Genomic DNA, 21,012 nt, shown 5'->3' with positions numbered 1-21,012 from the left:
AGGTTGCCTGTTTCAATTATTTCTACTGGCTCTCAGGGCATTAGTCCTTTTTCCCTCACCCAATAACAGATCAATTTTCCCTCTTACCCCTCTTCACCCCTGCCCACTTTCCCTCCCAGGTTCCTCCCATCATCCCTACTAGTGATTGCTTTCTTCTTCCTCCCAAGTGGAACTGACGCATCCTCACTTGGGCATTTCAGCTTGTTAACCTTTTTGAGTTCTGTGGACTCTATCTTGGGTATTCTGTGCTTTATTAAAGCAAGCATCCACTTAGTTTGTATATACCAAGCATGTATTTTTGGGTCTGAGTTACCTCACTCAGGATATTATCTAGTTCCATCCATTTGCCTGCAAAACTCAGGATGTCCTTGTTCTTAATAGCTGAATAGTATTCCATAGTGTAAAATGTACAACATTTTCTATATCCATTCTTCTGTCGCAGGACTTCTAGTTTTGTTTTGTTTTTCCAGTTAATGGCTATCACAAATAAGTCTGCTATGAGTATAGTGGAACAGGTGCCAGTGTGTCATGGTTGGGAATTTTTGGGAGTTATATTCCCAATAGTGGTATTGCTGGGTTTTCAGTTAGATCTATTTCCAATTTCCTGAGGAACCTCCAGATTGACTTCCAGAAGGATTGTATCAGTTTGCAATCCTACCAGCAATGGAGAAGTATTCCTCTTTCTCCACAACCTCTCAAACATATGTTGTCACCTGAGGTTTGGATCTCAGCCTTTCTGATCAGTGTAACATAGAATCCCAGGGTTGTTTTGATTGCATTTCTCTGACCACTATGGACTTTGACTATTTCTGTAGGAGCTTCTCAGTCATTCGAGATTCCTCAGTTGTGAAATTTCAGTTTAGTTCTATACCTCATCTTTTGATTGGTTTGTTTGGTTTTTTGAAGATTAGCTTATTGAGTTCTTCATATATTTTGCATATTAACCTTCTATCAGATGTGAGGTCAGTAAAGATTTTTCCCCCAATCTGTAGGTTGCTGATTTGTCTTATTGACTATGTCCTTTGCCTAACAGAAGCTTTCCAGTTTCATGGGGCCCAATTTATCAGTTCTTGATATTAGAGGATGAGTGATTTGAATTCTGTTTAGGAAACCCCCCACCCCCACCATGCCAATGAGTTCAAGGCTCTTTCCCAATTTTTCTTCCATTAGATTCAGTGTATCTCTCGTTTTATGTTGAGTTCCTTGATCCACTTGAACTTGAACTTTGTTCAAGGTGACAAATATGAGTCTATTATCATTCTTCTACTTACACACAAACAGTTAATCCAGCACTATTTATTGAAGATGCTTTCTTTTTTCCATTGTATATTTTGGGCTTCTTTGTCAAGGATCAAGTGACTGTAAGTGTGTGGTTTTATTTCTGGGTCTTCAATTCTATTATAATGATCAATGTGTCTGTCTCTGTACCAATACCATGCAGTTTTACCACTATTTTTCTGTAGTAAAGCTTGAGGTCATCTATGAAGATTTCCCCAGGCATTTTTTTAATTGTTAAGAATTATTTTTGCTATTCTTGTTTTTTTTTTTGCCTTTGGAGATGAATTTGAGAATTGCTCTTTCCATGTCTTTGAAAAATTGTGTTGGGATTTTGATGGGGATTGCATTGGATCTATAGATAGCCTTAGGTAGGATGGCCATTTTTACTATGTTGATGCTGCCAATCCAAGAGCATGGGAGATCTTTCCAATTTCTGAGATCTTCAAATTCTTTCTTGAGGGATTTGAAGTTATTGTCATAAATCTCTTTCACTTCTTTGGTTAGAGTTACCCAAATATACATTATGTTACTTGTCGCTGTTGTGAAGGGAGTTGTTTCCCTAATTTCCTTCCCAGTGTGTTTATCATTTGTATAAAAGAAGGCTATTGATTCGAGCGAATTTTATATCCAACCACTTTCCTGAAGATGTTTACCATCAGGAGAAGTACTCTGGTCGATTTTTGGGTGTTGCTTATATATACTATCACGTCATCTGGAAATAGTGATACCTTTATTTTTTCTTTACCAATTTGTATCTCATTGATCTCTATTTGTTTTCTTATTGTTCTAATACTTCAAGTACTATATTGAATAAATATGGGGAGAGTGGTGATCCTTGTCTTGTCCCAAATTTCAGTGGGATTGCTTCCTGTATGTCTCCATTTAATTTGATATTGTCTGTTGGTTTGCAGTAAATTGCTTTTCTTATGTTTAGACATGGGCCTTGAATTTCTGATCTCTCCAATACTTTTAACATGAAGAGGTGTTGTACTTTGTCAAATGATTTTTTTTTTTTTTGCATCTAAGGAGATGATCATGTGATTCTTTTTCTTTGAGTTTGTTTATATAGTAAATTACATTAATGGATTTTTGTATATTGAACCAACTTTGCATCCCTGGGATGAAATTTACTTGATCATGGTGAATGATAGTTTTGATGTGTTCTCAGATTCACTTTTCAAGAATTTTATTGAGTAGCTTTGCATCAATATTCATAAGTGAGATTGGTCTGAAGTTCTCATTTTTGGTTGAGTCCTTGTGTGGTTTAGGTATCAGAGAAATTGTAGCTTCATAGAAGAAGTTAGGTAGTGTTCATTCCTTCTCTGACTATCTATTGGAATTGTTTGAGGGAAAATTACTCTCAGGTCTTCTTTGAACATCTGGTAGAATTCTGCACTAAATCAATCTGACCCATGGCTTTTTTTTTTTTTTTTTTTGGTTGAAAGGTTTTAAATGACTTCTTCTATTTCCTTGTGTGATATGATCATGTGTATATATATATATATATATATATATATATATATATGTGTGTGTGTGTATGTATATGTATATATATATATGTATATGTATATATATCCTTCTCTTGCTTTAATCTTTTTTAAAATTTTTATTAGATATTATCTTCATTTACATTTCAAATGTTATCTACTTTCCTAGTTTCCTCTCTGAAAGTCAAATAAACACTCTCCCAGCCCTGCTCCCCAACCCACCCACTTCCACTTCCTGGCCCTAGCATTTCCCTGTACTGGGGCATATATTCTTCCCAAGACCAAAGGCCTCTCCTCCCACTGATGGCAAACTAGGATATCCTCTGCTACATATGCAACTAGAGACACAACCTCTAGGGGGGTACCGGTTAGTTCATATTGTTGTTCCTCCTATAGGGTTACAGAACCCTTTAGATCCTTGGGTACTTTCTCTAGCTCCTCCATTGGAGGCCCTGTGTTCCATCCAATAGATGACTGTGAGCATCCATTTCTTTATTTGCCAGAGACGGGCATAACCTCACAAGAGATGGCTATATCAGGGTCCTGTCAGAAAAATCTTGTAGGCATATACAATAGTGTCTGTGTTTGGTGGTTGTTTATGGGATAGATCTCTAGGTGGGACAGTCTCTGGATGGTCCTTCCATCCATCTCAGCTCCAAGCTTTGTCTCCGTAACTTCTTCCATGGGTATTTTGTTTCTGCTTCTAAGAAGGAACAAAGTATCCACACTTTGGTCTTCCTTCTTCTTTCATTTCTTGTGTTTTGCAAATTGTATGCTGGGTATTCTAAGTTTTGGGGCCAACATCCACTTATCAGTGAGTGCATATCATGTGAGTTCCTTTGTGTTTGGGTTACCTCACTCAGGATTATATCCTCCAGATCCGTCCATTTAATGCTGCTATGAACATAGTGGAGCATGTGACCTTGCCAATTGGAACATCTTCTAGATATATGCCCGGAAGAAGTATTGCTGGATCTTCTGGTAGTACTATGTCCATTTTTCTGAGGCACCACCAAACCAATTTCCAGAGTGGCTGTAACAACTTGCAATTCCACCAGCAATAGAGGAGTGTTACTCTTTCTCCACTTCCTTGCCAGCTTCTGTTATCAACTGAACTTTTTATCTTAGCCATTCTGACTGATATTAGGTGGAATCTCAGCGTTGTTTTGATTTGCATTTCCCTGATCATTAAGGATGTTGAACATTTTTTCAGGTGCTTCTCAGCCATTCAGTATTTCTCAGTTGAGAATTCTTTGTTTAGCTCTGTACCCCATTTTTAATGGGGTTATTTGACTTTCTGGAGTCCAGCTTCTTGAGTCCTTTGCATATATTGGATATTAGTTCCCTATTGGATTTAGGATAGGTAAAGATCCTTTCCCAATATGTTGGTTGCCTTTTTGTCTTATTGACAGTGTCTTTTGCCTTACTTCTGTGAGGTTCTATTTGTTGATTCTTTATCTTACAGCACAAGCTATTGTTGTTCTGTTCAGGAATTTTTCCCCTGTGCCCATATCTTCAAAGCTTTTCCCCACTTTCTCTTCTATAAGTTTCACTGTCTCTGGTTTTATGTGAAGTTCCTTGATCCACTTAGACATGACCTTAGTACAAGGAGATAAGAATAGATCATTTTGAAATCTTTTGCATGATAACTGCCAGTTGAGCCAGCATCATATGTTGAAAATGCTGTCTTTTTTTTTTTTTCACTGCATGGTTTTAGTTCGTTTTTCAAAGATCAATTGACCATAGGTGTGTGGGTTCATTTCTGGGTCTTCAATTCTATTCCATTGATCTACCTGTCTGTCGCTGTACCAGTCCCTTGCAGTTTTTATCACAATTGCTCTGTAGTACAGCTTAAGGTCAGGCATGGTGATTCCACCAGAGGTTCTTTTATTGTTTAGAATAGTTTTTGCTATCCTAGGTTTTTTGTTATTCCAGATAAATTTGCAAATTGTCCTTTTTAACTCTGTGAAGATTTGAGTTGGAATTTTGATGGAGATTTCATTGAATCTGTAGATTACTTTTGGCAAGAAAGCCATTTTGAATATATTAATCCTGCCAATTCATGAGCATGGAAGATCTTTCCATCTTCTGAGATATTCAATTTCTTTCTTCAGAGACTGGAAGTTCTTATCATACAGATCTTTCACTTCCTTAGTTAGAGTCACACCAAATTATTTTATATTTTTTGTGTCTATTGTAAAGGGTGTTGTTTCCCTAATTTCTCTCTCAGCCTGTTTATCCTTTGTGTAGAGAAAGGTAACTGATTTGTTTGAGTTAATTTTATATCCAGCTATTTAACTGAAGCTGTTTATCAGGCTGAGGTGTTTACTGATTTTTTTTTCCTTTACTATTTATTGGTTATTATCCCTTCTCCAGGTTTCCCCTCCTGGACTCCACCCTACTTCTTTGAGGGTGCTCACCAATCCAGCCACCTACCCACTCCTGCCTTGCCACCCTGGCATTCCCATATACTGGAGCATGTAGACATCTCAGGGACTTCTAGAGTTCTTGTTGATATTATTGTTTGTCCTATGGTGTTGCAAACCCCTTTGTTGCCTTCAGTCCTTTCTTTAACTCCTTCTTTGGGGTCCCTGTGTTCAGTTTAATGGTTGGATGAAAGCCTCTGCCTCTATATTTGTCAGACTCAGGCAAAGCCTCTCAGAAGACTGCTATCACAGTCTCCTGTCACCAAGCACTTCTTGGCACTTCCAACAGTATCTGGGTTTGGCGTCTGTATATGGGATGGATCCCCAGATTGGGAAGTCTCTGAAAATCCTTTCCTTTAGTCTCTGCTCCACACTTTGTTCCCCTATTTCCTTTAGACAGGAGCAACTCTGGGTTAAAAATTTGGAGATGAGTGGGTGGCCCCCTCCCACAACCAGAGGCCTTGCTTAGCCTATGGATATTGTTTCTACAGCTTCTCATTGACCTTTGTTGGATATTTCAGCTAATGTCAAACCCACTGGGTGCTGGGAGCCTCTTGCTTTCCTAGCATCTGGTCTTGCCCACCCCCAGTTCCCTATGCCCCATTGCTACACACCTCTATTCAATTTCCTGACCCCTGTATATCATCCCAGTCTCCTCCCATACCTTATCCTTCCCCCTTTTTCTCCTAACCCTCCTCTCTTCCTCCCAAGTCCCTCCCACCCTCTACTTCCTATGTTTATTTTATTCCCCCTTCTAAGAAAGACTATAGCATCCATACTTTGATCTTCCTTAATTTTGACCTTCACATGATCTTTGAATTGTATCTTGGGTCTTCTGAGCTTTTGGACTAATATCTATTTACTAGTGAGTGCATACCATGTATATTCTTTTGTGACTGGGTTACCTCACTCTGGATGATATTTTCTAGTTTATCTATTTGTCTAAGAATTTCATGAAGTCATTGTTTTATAAAAGCTGGGTAGTACTCCAGTGTGTAAATGTGCTATATTTTCTGGATCCATTCATCTGTTAAAGGGCAGCTGGCTTGTTTACAGCTTCTCGCTACTATAAATAAGGCTGCTATAGGAGGAGGCTATAGTGGAGCACATGTCATTTTTATGTTTTGGAACATCTTTTGGGTATATGTGCCCAGGAGTGGTAAAGCTGGGACCTCAGGCAATACTATGACGAATTTTCTGAGTAACTACCAGAATGATTTCCAGCGTGGTTGTACAAGCTTGCAATCCTACCAACAGTTGAGAAGTGTTCCTCTTTCTCCACATTCTTGACAGCATCTGTTGTCACCTGAATTTTTGATCTTAGCCATTCTGACTGGTGTGAGGTAGAATCTCTGGGTTGTTTTGTTTTGTATTTCCCTGATGACTAAGGATGTGAATATTTCTTTAGGTGCTTCTCAGACATTCAATGTTCCTAAGTAGAGAATTTTTTGTTTAGTTCTGTAGCTCATTTTCAATAGGGTTATTTGGTTCTCTGGGTTCTTTGAGAAAATCAAAAAGATAGATAAACCCTTATGTGTCCATGACCACCTTCATATATGTACCAGAGGACTGTTTTGTCTGGATTTGGTGGGAGATGATGTGCCTAATGCTATAAAGACTTGATGCCCCATGGAAGGAGAATGGGGAGAGTAAGGTAGAGAAGTGGATGGGTGAGAGGGACGGTGGGAGCACCTGCTCAGAGACAAAGGATAGAGCTGATAATGTGAAGAACTCTTGGACAAGGGACTGAGAAGAGGGGCAACATTTGGTATTACAATAGAAAGAAAGGAAGAAAGAAAGAAAGAATGAAAAATAAATTTATGTAAAAAATTTACAAGCTGCATGCATAGAATTATAAAACCAGTTATTGAAATATCATGTTTTATAACATAGCTTTGGAAATTTGGAAAATTGTTATGATCTTAAAAAAATGTCTCAGTAGTGAAGAACATTTGTGAGTCCTCCAGAGTCTCTGGGTGTGGTTCTCAGCACACGTGTAAAGAAAGAAACTTCAGGAGATGGAACCCAACACCATGTTCTGGCACTTGTGGATATTTTCACACACATGGTATGTATTCACACAGACTTAGAAGCATGTACACAAATATAATAGATTTTTAAAATTTATATGTGGCTAATAGCAAACAAATATTTTTATTTGTTTGTCATTCATTGTCATCAGGTAAATACAATTTAAAGAGACTACCATTAAGAATTATCACACACATTGATGTATTTGAGGAAAGAGGAGCTCTTATTCACAGCAAGATGGAAAGCCACCCAGTATAGTTAATATGAAAATAAATGTGAATATTTCTCAAAATACTAAAAGCATAACTCCATTATGACTCAGTCACAGTATTCTTGGACATGTAAGGTCTCTATACCTTATCACTTAGATATTTGCATACCTATACTTATTGTTTGCCTATTCATGAAAGTTAAGAAGTGCAACTAGCATAGATACCCCTAAACACAAGTGAAAAAAAATAGTACATACACACCACAGGATTTTTATTCCATTGTAAAGAAAAAAGAAAATCTTAGAATTCCAGGAAAATTGATAGATATGGAAACTATAATATAAAATGAGATTATTCAAAATCAGGCAAAAATAACAGTTGGCTCTCATATTCAGCTGCTATCTTATAAAGTATATGTGCACGCATTCAAACAGACATACACAAACACAAACAAAAAAATCACACTCATACACACAAACTCACCCATATAACATATATTTTCATAAAAGGTATATGTTTTAAAATGTTAATAAAAAGGGCCTGGACCTTTTATTTTCAGCATTTTTTCATATTTATTATAATATTTTCATTAGTTCTTTGATAATTTCATTCACTTTATTTCATCCCCTATCAAATCTCTCTACCAACACTTTTCAGATAAACACTCATCTCCAACCTACCCTAAATAAAAGACACAAACACAAATAAGCCATTCTTTTTTTTTCAGTTATTAACTAACATTAACTGTCTTTTTATGTACAATATTGATGCACAGTCTCTTACTAGGAGACATTTGTTCTTCAGTTGAAACTCTATACTGTTCCTGGACCTAGATTAATTTGATTTAAGATTATTCCTTATTTGAGCTCTACACTGTCCCTGTGGATTGAAGCATTCTTATTTTTTCCATTGACTATGCAGACATCTGTGTCCATTTCCTTACAGGCTACTTTACCAAATGAAGTGGTGTAAATGTAAAGCCTTTCAAGTGGTTTCACCAGGATTTTTCATACCCAGGTCAGGCTACCTATAGTTTTGAGTTGTTTCACAGAAAGCATGATTGTTAATCAATCCAGAAGAGCTACTGTCAGGTCTGTAATTCTGAGGCTAAAGTAGAGTAAAGAGAGTTCAGATGCAGAAATGCTCCCAATATTCCCTTACCACAAATATTTTTATAAACTGAAGGCTTATAATATCCCTTCATTCTGAGAAAAACTCTAGATCAGATTTACACACCACAAGGAGCAGCTAGGGCAATAAAACCTCACATTTCAGCTTCATTACGTGTTTTATGCTCTGATTGGTATCCACATGGAAAGCAAACTCTTTCCTTCTTGAAAGAAGCAAGTTGAAAGTATCCTCAAACAGGAGGCTGCTGATGAAAAGGTGAAATTTGTCTGTCTCTGATCCACTGCCACTAAAACTAAGGGAAATATACCTGATGTGGACCCTCGGAGCCTGTTTTTGTTTGTTTGTTTTTCTGGTTCCCATACATATCACGTTATGCCAATTCTCTGGCAGGTAAGGCATAGTCACTTTTTCTACTAGAGTTACAGCAGAACAGCTGGAGACTGGATCATCACAATGTCACCCACTGAGACTAAAAGCACTCATGAAATAGTAGAGAGAAGGAAAAATACGGTATCTTTTAAATTTTTCAGATCAAAACACCAAAAATTCCCTATGACTCAGCATTTATGTATATTGGATGAAAAGTGGGTTTTTATATACTATCATCTGCTTTTTTGCTTTGTCTAATGACCTTACCTGACATCCAGATGAATGCTCCAGGAATAGTTGGTAAGCATACCATCTTCCTATTTTATTTTCCCTTGTTTATTCTGAGCACACCTAAGCACAGTGAAGGACATTCTAAGAGACAGAGAAACCAAATTAAAGTGTATATATATCTGTGCAAATGATACTGGCATTATATTATTGTAAGTACTGAGACTGTCAGAACAGGTCACTTAGCACTTCTCTGCCTGTATTATGGCTCCCTCTGCTGGCCACTTGATTCAGTGTTTGTATTTGACAGACATTTGTGCATGCTTCTTCACATACAGGATTTAGCAGTGAGTACAATATAATTCAGGATTTTGCCTAGTTAGAGCTATCTGGAATGAAAAGCAAGTCAGATCCTTTGTCTTGGTTCATGGTTGGGTTGTTTCTGTCAGCAATTGTCACTCTATAGAATGAATTGATTGATGTTTTATCATATGAATATTTTATATACCCTCACACTATATAACTTATAGGGCTAATTAGAATTAATGAAAATGAGATGCAAAGATTTACTAAGCCTTTAGTAAGACATTTTTATCCAGAGAAGTTGAATACAAACTCTACAATGTTGTTGGGTATGGACACTGAAGCATGGAAATCTGAATATCAAAATGTTAGTTTACCTCTTGTTTACAAAAACAAGAAAAAGGTATTACATTTTTCATTTCCTACAGCCTAGTTTGAATTCAGAGAGGTGGTCAGGCTTTCCATATACAGTGTAGAACAGCTATTAATTTTTTGCATTATCTAAAAGTATAGTATTCTGAGAGGTTTGAATCAGGGGAGTTTATTTCACCAAGTTTTCCTTGTAAAGCCAGAGGCATTTCAATGTCATCACATAACTGAAATAAGAGTTTGTTTGTTTAATAGTGACTATGTAAGCCTGGTAAAAGACTATATTAAATACTCACAATACCAAGCACTAAGTTGCTTATTCAACACTATGTGATCAGCATAAATTACAAATTGCTGTTATCATTTAAACATGACAAAATACACATTGCCCTTTGTACCCAGACCATGAGATTTTGGTTGACATGTGGAATTACATTTGGTACATGTTTTCATTGCCAAAACTTGGGATGCTAGAGTTGTCAAGCTTTATGGTTTGGCTGTACTCAACAGTGATCACACTTAAGATCAAAGTGTTAGCTTTAGTACTAGACCTTACAAACTTTGGTTTGCTTCTTTTCTTATTTTGCATGGACAGATATATACCTGAGTATAATAACAAAATGTGTAATCACTTCCATACCTTTAAGTCCTGTCATAAATGAGAAATAAAAATTCTGAGTACCAAGGAAATTGAGTTGTCCAGCAAATTCAAGATAAGAGATAGAGCTATTGGTGCTATCTAGCCCTACATTGTGTTCTGGTACCTGCAAACACCAATACTACTACACCATAAGAACCCTCATTGTAGCCTAGGAAGAAAATAGTTATCTTTTTGTGAGGCTATGCCAGTGCCTGGAAAGTACAGAAGTGGATGCTCACAGTCATCTGTTGTATGGATCACAGGGCCCCCAATGAAGGAGCTAGAGAAAGTACCCGAGGAGCTAAAGGGGTCTGCAAACTTATAGGAGGAACAACTATATGAACTAACCAGTACCCCCAGAGCTTGTGTCTCTAGTTGCATATGCAGCAGAGGATGGCCTAGTCGGCCATCAATGGGAGGACAGGCTCTTGGGTCTTGCAAAGATCATATGCCTCAGTCCAGGGGAATGTCACTGCCAGGAAGCAGGAGTGGGTGGGTAGGGGAGCAGGGAGGGGGAAGGGTATAGGGGACTTTGGGGGAAGGAACTATGAAAGGGGATAGCATTTGAAGTATAAATGAAGAAAATATCTAATAAAAATTAGCATTTAAAAAATAAAATGGTGAAGATACCATACTTGAGGATACATACTTGAATGTTGAAAAAGAAAATAAAAGAAAAGAGAAGAAAAGGAAAGAAAAGAAAAGAAGAGAAAATGGTTGAGTTAGTGGATTTCCAAAATGAACAATATCCATCAGTTTCATGAGAATGGAGGAATGGCTATTATGTTCCTTGAGCCATCTATGCCAGAGGTAAATAGGAAGTCCAGGTACTTAGATTTAATTAAAAGAAATCACACAACCATTATATGTCAAAAGCACACACAGCTGAAGATAAAAAGAGAAATTTCTTTAAGGCAGTCTCTGATGGAAAGGGCTTGCCACTACCAGGTCATGGAGAATGAAATGGTTCTGGGGAGGACCATTGCTTAGGTGATAACTGTGTATTTTAGTGAGATCAAAGAATAATCACAAGATTTTATTTCCTGAAATATTTATTTCCTGAACTATGCAAGACATTTTAAATATTAAGGAAAACAAACTATGTAATTTCAAAAAAAAGAGTACTTAAAAATAAAAATCACTTCAAATTCTCTAATGGAAGCTTAAGAATAAACTATTCCATGGCTCATTCACACAGACATATGTTGCGGTAAATCTCTCCAACCCAAATATGCCCTGGCAATGAAAACACAACTCAGTTAACACAAAATACAGGCTGTGTGCCTAGATTGGGCAGATCTACTACTACATTACCATCTTCCACATCTATGAGACCCTTTATAACTTGCAGATTCTCCAGGCTATGTGCTTCTGCTCCACTTTTCTTCTTCTTCCTCCTCCTCTGCATGCTCTCCCTCTTCCATTTTCTCCTTCTTCCCTCTCTCACCTTCTACTCCATCTTCCCTTTTATCTGCCCAATCATCAGCTCTCCTTTATTTTACAAATTAAGGTGGAAAGCAATTTTACTCATTCCTTGTTTGCAGCCACTCACAGGACAGTGGAATTATCAAATATGATTAGCCCCAGGCTATCCACAACATTTCCTCCTTTCTGTCCAATTAAAAGACTATTTTATCTCAGATATAATTGGATGTAACTATTACTATTTTGTAATTTATAAAGTACCAGAGACATAACACCCAGTCTATCATATTTATTAATTAAACAGAACCTCTATCATCTATCTTTACTTAAAAGAATTATAATTCTACATCTGGCTATGTCTTAGCTTTAGATTGAATGCCATCTGAAAACCATCCTCTCAAATCTGTTCCTCTCAAAATAAAAAGCCTGATCGACTATGTAGTTCTTCAACCCCATCAGAAATCCAAGAATGACTGATATTAATTGACAATATATAGGAAGCCTAAAACAACTCCCAAAACTTAGCCAATCCATAGAGACTGCTGGCCACCTGAACAGTCCCTTACTTCAACATATTAGAGCACTGGTCTTCAGCATACTGGCCAGGGTCATCTAACACACTTAGAGAAACAGGAATATTAAGGACTAGCCTACTCAGTCTTGGCAGAATTAAGCTACCCTAATCTGTAATTGTGTCATTTCTTTGAACAGTATTATGTCTGTAGATAAAATGAGGCAATTCTTGCCTAGTGGCTGTTTTGCCACAACTGGAGTAACTCAAAGATGCTCAGTTCCTTCTTTGAATCCAAGACAGGGAAGCTGTCCGGAGCAGACTGGTCTCAAAAACAAGTGAATAAATAACATTAAATGTCACATTCTGTGAACTTCTGATGTTTTGGAAAACCAACAATGTGAAGTAATCTAGACCGTTGTCTGTTAACTACTTTCAGCCATTTCTAATTAAAATAACTAAAAACACCCTAACAATAAATCCAGAGCCATAAATTTCCTATTTGGCCCTTAAGTCACACGTTTAAACATATCAAATGTGTTTATAATAATAGCAATAGAAAGATTGGGTCTAAACTTTTTACTTCAAACTTTTTTGTTTGTTTTTTCTTTTTTTATTAGATATTTTCTTCATTTACATTTCAAATGCTATCCCAAAAGTCCCCTAAACCCTCCCCTTCCCTGCTCCCCTACCCACCCACTCCTACTTCTTGGCCCTGGCTTTCCCCTGTACGGGAGCATATAAAGTTTTTAAGACCAAGGAGCCTCTCTTCCTAATGATGACCTACTAGGCCATCTTCTGCTACATATGCAGCTAGAGACATCAGCTCTGGGGATACTGGTTAGTTCACTTTACAGAACAATCTTTTTACTGGCAAGCCCTACCCTATTATACACATCCTTGATGAAGGCACTTTTATTTAAGGCTTGAAGATTCTTTTTTTGCAATGTTCTTTCTACTTGTTAAATAATTAAGAGATTTATTTTCATACTTAGCAAAAATTATCACCATGGTTATTTTCATATTTGAATCTTCTGTTCAAGCACCTACAAATATTCCACTGATGTTTTTCAAATAAAATGCTAAATGTACAGGTTTATCTATTTCCATAAAATTCTGTGGAGACAAAAATGAATGAAAATGCTAGGATGTCCTCCATTATTCCATTGTTTGTTAAAACAACTTCATTTTGTATCTCCTTTGAACTTACAGTGATTTAAAATAAGTCCAGAAATTTATGCAAACTTCAGATGACATAGTTTTGTTGTTTCAATCTCTTTCACTATTTGTCTGCAAAGTAGTAACTGTAAACATCTCATCAAGTAATTTGAAATTTATTCCAAATTCTAATGGGCAATTTATCTAAATCCATAAGCATTAAAAATATTTTATATTCAAGAGTTGTTTACTTACTATAAGATATGCATAAGGAACTTTGCAACAGAGCCATGGGCATCTCTGAGATTGAGTTCTCTAATCTTTGTAAGGAAAGGAATAAACTATATGATCTTGTTTAAGACAATTCTTCATCTGAATTTCCAACAATTATAAGGGTATGGAGTAATCAATCATTCCTTCTGTCCATCTAGGATGAGATTTTCTCTAGTTGCGTACACAGGAAGAAGATTGATTGTCTGATTTCACAAGGACAACCAATAGGCTGTGTATTCTAGTGCTGAAATAGAGTCTTCTGGAGAATTCTGGTCTTCTTCAATCAACATATTTCTGTAAACTCACACCTGGCTGCATCTGTGAAACACTTTAAAGAAGGGTGAGGCAGCACCAGAAACAGCTGAAGCATCCCAGCCTCATACTTCTGCTTTCGTGGAGGTTTTTGCTATGGTCTGCATCACTGTGTGAGGCCAGCTGTTACTCTGTTGACAGAAATATACTCCAACATCTTCAGGTTCCACACTGTTGATACTGAGAGTGAAATCTGTCCCTGATCCACTGCCACTGAACCTGGAGGGGATCCCAGAGATGGACTGAGAAGCATATTTGATGAGAAGCCTTGGAGACTCATGTGATTTTTGTTGATACCAGTGTAGGTGGTTGCTAATACTCTGGCTGGCCCTGCAGGAAAGAGAGACTCTATCTCCTGGAGTCACAGACAGGGTGGCTGGAGACTGAGTCATCACAATGTCACATCTGGAGGCTGGAAAAACAGAAAAGAATATTAGTAGGATACAACACTGAATATGAACGTCACTACTAAATACTTAGAAAAACAAGAGATTTTCACTGTATTATCTTCTTTAAACAGGAAGTCAAATCCCATGTGGTTCTGACTTCTGAATAAAGCAAGAAAATTTCATATTTAAATAATATATCCACTTTATTGCAATGTCCAAGCAGTCATACCTGAAATCCAGAAAAGCAAAAGTCCGAGGAGCTGAGATGTGGACACCATCTTCAAACTTTCCCTGAGGTTCTGTGGATCATGACACAGTGCTGAGAAAGACCTTCTTATAAAACTCTAAGAGAAAGGATCAATAGAAGGAAGAAGTACTTATGCAAATCATACTGACTTCACAAGGTTTGTAATAAGACCTAGTCAGAAGAGTAGGCTCCTAGTGTCTTAGAATATTTATCCCCTTGCTGGTTACTTGAAGGGTTTTAAAAGAGAATTGGCTTCTACTTACATGGTTACATAATTATCATAGTCTAAGGAAATCTCTGAGTACTTTAAAATGAAGATCATCTTACATCTTTGGTCTCATTCCAGGCTTATGCTGATTTCCTTTATGTTTCCTTTTTTTTAATTATTATTAATATTTCCTTTATTTACATTTCAAATGTTATCCCCTTTCCTATTTCCCTTCTGAAAATCCCCTATCATCATCCCTCTCCCCCTACTCCCCATCCCAACCACTCCTGCTTCCTGGAGTAGGCATTCCCCTATACTGGGGCATAGAACATTCATAGGACCAAGAGCCTCTCCTCTCATTGATGAGGCCATCCTCTGCTACATATGCAGCTAGAGCCATGGGTTCTTCCAGTTTGTTTGTTTGTTTGTTTGTTTTTGTTTTTGTTTTTGTTTTTGTTTTTGTTTTTGTTTTTGTTTTTGTTTTTGTTTTTGTTTTTGTTTGGTGGTTTAGTTCCAAGGAGCTCTGGGTTACTGGGTAGTTCATATTGTTTTTCCTCCTAGGGGGATGCAAATCCCTTCAGCTTCTTGGGTACTTTCTCTAGCTCCTTCATTGGGGACCCTGTGCTCTGTCTAATGGATGACTGTGAGAATCCACTTCTGTGTTAGTCAGGCACTGGCAGAGCCTCTCAGGAGACAGCTTTATCAGGCTCCTGTCAGCAAGCTCTTGTTGGCATCTGCAATAATATCTGGGTTTGATGATTGTTTGTGGGTTGGATCCCCAGGTGGGGCAGTTTCTGGATAGTCATTCCTTCAGTCTCTGCTCTGAACTTTGTCTCTGTAACTCCTTCCATAGGTATTTTGTTCTTATGTTTCTTATATGGGCTGAAGCAACTTTAACCATCTGAACATTCCAAGAATCATAAAAAAATGTAAACCTAAAGTGATATCACATAAATAAAATTTCATTAACAATAAGTAAGAAATTCTGAATGTCTTATGAAGACATATTTCTCCAGAGGGGGACATAAAATCTTTATAAACATTACAATCTTCTAGAATAGAGAAGAATTTCAGAGGTTGAGATATCAAAATATTTTTTAACACTTTTCAAATAAAAGCCAAATAGTGCATGTTGCATGTCTTTCCAACAAGAGTGATGAAGAGTATCACAGAAGTATTTATAGAATTTTCAAATAAATTCCTTCCACGGTGCATGATTTTCATGCTATTTAAAAGACCACAATTGTGAGAAAGCTTAGATCAAGAGAGAAATTTCTATCAGTTCCATTTAAAGAAACCACTATTCTTCTTACTTGGGCCATATAACCATGCTAGAGCATATGTATTATATAAAAACTATGTGTGAGCTTTTGTAAAGCCTAAGTAGCTGCAAAATAGACTACCAGGACTCTTGAGAAATGAGGATAGAAGTAAAGAAGAGTCCCTGTTCACTGCAGGTGGGTATGCAATAAATATGAAATCACTGTGCAGTTTCCTAAAACAGCTATAGATATCACTACTACATTACCCAGCTATGCCATTCCTGTTGGTATAACTAAAGGATTCTATAGCCTACAACAGACATAAAAGAACATGCATGTATTTTGCAGCTCAATTCACAATAGCTAGGAAATGGAATCAATTTTGATGTACACCACAAGAAAAATGGATAATTGACATGTAGTACATTGGGTCAGTGGTATTTATCTAGGTATAGAGACTCATGAAATTATGAAAATTTTGGAAACTGAATGGTCCTAGAAAAAATTTAATGACTAAATCTTTCTATTCCCAGATATATATTTGCCACATTCTTCTCACAAGTGTGCATTGTAATTTCAAATTTCAATTCGCTGTTTAACTTGGAGTATACATTGTTGTAAGAAGCTAGAATGGGACTCCCACATTGGGAGGTCTTTGGGGGATTACAATAGAACACATGTGACAGGGAAAAAATAGCCAGATGCTTTGCGAAGGAAGGTTTGTGCATGACTGTGATGAGAGGTTGAGAAAGAGGATGGTTAAATATATTAAGATTATTCTACTAATACCAAAAGAAAAACAATCAAGCTAGTAAAGCATCCTGGAAGAATCCTTGGAGATACTGTACTATCTGGTGATTAACTTTATGCAGGCATTCAATATAAGGAGTGGATTGTACAATTATTACATTATTATTTTTTGCAAATGTAATTAATTATTACATTAATTATTTTTAAAATACTATATGGTGAAATCATAAGCATGGAATATTTAGGTGTATGCTGCATCTGGAATTATCAAAACACAAGCACACATAAATTAAATATCATGTGCAATATTTTCTCCTTTCCTTTCCCTTTCTTTCTTTCTTTCTTTCTTTCTTTCTTTCTTTCTTTCTTTCTTTCTTTCTTTCCTTCCTTATTTTCCTTACTCATTTGTCTTTCTTTCTGATTGTCTTTTTTCTCTTTATTTTGTTCTTCCTTTTGTACTTCTTTCTTTCTTCCATTCTTCCCCTTTTTCGTTTACTGAAAATTGAATTTTTCTCACATAATATATTCTGATTATGGATACCCTTCCTTTTATTCCTCCTAGGTCTCCCTCATGACACCTTCCTTCCAGATCCACCCTCTTTCTGTATATAATTACAAAATATATACAAGCTTCTATGGAATAATAATTAATAATAGTATATAATAATAAAGTAAAATAAATATAAGGAGATAAAACAAAGACCAACATAACAGTATTGGCCAAACCAAACAAAAGGAAAGTGCCAAAGAGAAAGCACAGGAAACAGACAAACTTTCTCACATATTCAGGAATGCCATACAAACACGGATTGGGAAGCTTGCAGGAGAGCCAGTGGCTGGCTGAAGCTTCCACATGTAAGCTTCCATAAATTCTGTCTCTGTCTCTGTCTTATACACATATGTATGCATATGTAAAGGACCTGTGAATTAAAAACACAAATAAAAAATGTGAAAGAGAATTAAATTTAAAATAATGGATAAAATTATTAAAAATGAAAAGACTGACATGATATTGTGAGACAAAGATACTCCAAACATACTTTGAGTTTGTTTTCTTTTGCCCATCTGGTGCTATATATCCAACCTACCATTAAGAGAAGTTTGTTTCCTATGAAATTAAATTTTCATTTGGGAGTGGTTATCAATAGGAGACAGCCTATGTTTAGGAATGGGCCATGTGTACCTGTCTTCTAGCTCTAGAACCCCAATAGGGCAGACCACAGGCAGTCCCAGTGCATTGTGCCTCAGTCCCTGTGAGTTTATTTGATGTCAATCATGTTGATATTAGAATTTTTTCTTGAGTTCCTCCATCATTTCTGATTCCTAGACACTTCCCATTTCCTCTTCCACAGGATAGTCTAATACCTATGGAGAAGAATTTGATGAGTCCCATTTAGAGCTGAGTGTTCCAAGGTCACTCACTTTGTAAAATGTGTGGCGTTGGGTATCTTTATTTTATCTTATTACTGAAGAAAAGAAGACTCCCTCATGATAGGTGAGCAAAGCATTAATCTATGAGTACAGCAAATGACATTAGGAGAAATTTTATTGGTAGTTTTCTGTTAGCATACTTGATTGCTTGTTTGCTGGACTGATTTTTTTATTGATTTCATTGATAGATTGATTTAGAACATCAGCATATAATTTTACTTTAGGTTTTCAGGCTGTCTAGACTCTGGATTTATGGCACAAAAACAGCATTAGATACAGGTACCATCTCATAGAGTAGGCCTTCAGAAAAATAAAACATAGGTTCGTTACTCCCACATATTTTGTGCCATCATTGTATTAGCATATCTCACATACAGAAAACATTCTGGACAAAAGAGTATGAGTCTGGGTTTGGTGTTTACCTTTTTCCTTTCCTCACTGGAAAGTAACTTTATGTACCAAAGACACTCGCATATAGAGGAAAAGTCATCAGCTCAAAACATCCAATGTTCAAGGATTTGTGTAGGTGTTGTCTTTAGAAATGGGGCTTTGCAATACTTTTGTGGGTTGTTTGGAATTTCCCATTGCACACCTTTGCTCAAAAACTCAATTAGATGTAACCCAATTCCAGAACAGGAAGTTACATTTGAGAACAGAGATGATCAGCTGGGATCTGTGTCCCTCATATTTTGGTGATTTCATTTATATTGCCTTCAGATGTGTATATATTTTTGGAAGACTGCATTGTATTAGGTTGCTATACTACCTCTCAACGACCCTTACTTTTCCTGTCTCTTCCATCTCTCCCTGTATACCCTTCTGTCTTAGTCAGGGTTTCTATTCCTGCACAAACATCATGACCAAGAAGCAAGTTGGGGAGGAAAGGGTTTATTCGGCTTACACTTCCATACTGCTGTTCATCACCAAAGGAAGTCAGGACTGGAACTCAAGCAGGTCAGAAAGCAGGAGCTGATGCAGAGGCCATGGAGGGATGTTCTTTACTGGCTTGCCTCCCCTGGCTTGCTCAGCCTACTCTCTTATAGAACCCAAGACTACCAGCCCAGGGATGGTCCCACCCACAAGGGGCCTTTCCCCCTTGATCACTAATTGAGAAAATGCCTTACAGTTGGATCTCACTGAGGCATTTCCTCAACTGAAGCTCCTTTCTCTGTGATAACTCCAGCTGTGTCAAGTTGACACAAAACTAGCCAGTACAATTGACCCCTTGTCAACTTGACACACAAACACATCACTAGTAAGCCTCAACCCTTATATTCTTATTCATCCCCAAGATCTAAATAACTTTAAAAGTCCCACAGTCTTTACATATTCTTAAAATTTCAATCTCTTTAAAATATCCATCTCTTTTAAAATCCAAAGTCTTTTTACAATTAAAAGTCTCTTAACTGTGGGCTCCACTAAAACAGTTTCTTCCTTCAAGAGGGAAAATATCAGGGCACAGTCACAATCAAAGCAAAAATCAATCTCCAACCGTCCAATGTCTGGGATCCAACTCACGATCTTCTGGGCTCCTCCAAGGGTTTGGGTCACTTCTCCAGCCATGCCCTTTGTAGCACACACGTCATCCTCTGGGCTCCAGATGCCTGTACTCCACTGCTGCTGCTGCTCTTGGTGGTCATCTCGTGGTACTGGCATCTCCAAAACACTGCATGACCCCTTCAGTCCTGGGCCTTCAATTACAACTGGGGCTGCACCTTCACCAAAGGCCTTCCATGGCCTCTCACAGTGCAGAGCCTGAGCTGCTGTGTGACCCCTTCATGCCTTCAAAACCAGTACCACCTGGGTGACCCTTACACATTACCAAGTCCCACTGCAGAAGGAGTACAACCTTGCCTATCTCTGGAACACAGCCTCTTTGTGCTTTCAGAAAACACTTCCCAGAAAATGTCACCTCAACGATGCTGGTCTCTTCTTAATCACCGCTAATTTCTTAGCTCCAGCTAACCAGCATCAATAGTCCCAGTGATGCAAAGTTTTTGCTTTAGTAGTTCTGGTATCTTGTTAATCACAGCTGATTCTTCAGCCCCAGCTAACCAGAACTACAAAATCTTCACAATAAAAACAGCAATGGCCCTGAAGAGAGTCTTTAATTTTCCTCCTGAAATTTCACAAACCAGGCCTCCATCTTCTGCACTGTTCTCAGCATTATCTTCCAAGCTCCTACACAACATCTGACAGAGCTCTTAACAACGAATGGATCTTCAAGCCCAAAGTTCCAAAGTCCTTCCACAGTCCTCCCCAAAACATGGTCAGGTTGTCACAGGAATACCCCACTCTGCTGGTACCAATTTGTCTTAGTCATTGTTTCTATTCCTGCACAAACATCATGACCAAGAAGCAAGTTGGGGAGGAAAGGGTTTATTTGGCTTACACTTCCATGCTGCTGTTCATCACCAAAGGAAGTCAGGACTGGAACTCAGACAGGTCAGGGAGCAGGAGCTGGTACAGAGGCCATGGAGGGATGTTCTTTACTGGCTTGCCTCCCCTGGCTTGCTCAGCCTACTCTCTTATAGAACCCAAGACTACCAGCCCAGGGATGGTCCCACCCACA

This window comes from Mus caroli, unplaced genomic scaffold, assembly GCF_978045245.1.
Source record: "Mus caroli unplaced genomic scaffold, Mus_caroli_1 scaffold_7, whole genome shotgun sequence".
Classification (NCBI taxonomy): Eukaryota; Metazoa; Chordata; class Mammalia; order Rodentia; family Muridae; genus Mus; species Mus caroli.
The sequence above is the reverse complement of the archived record's forward strand: the minus strand, read 5'-3'. Positions refer to the sequence as shown.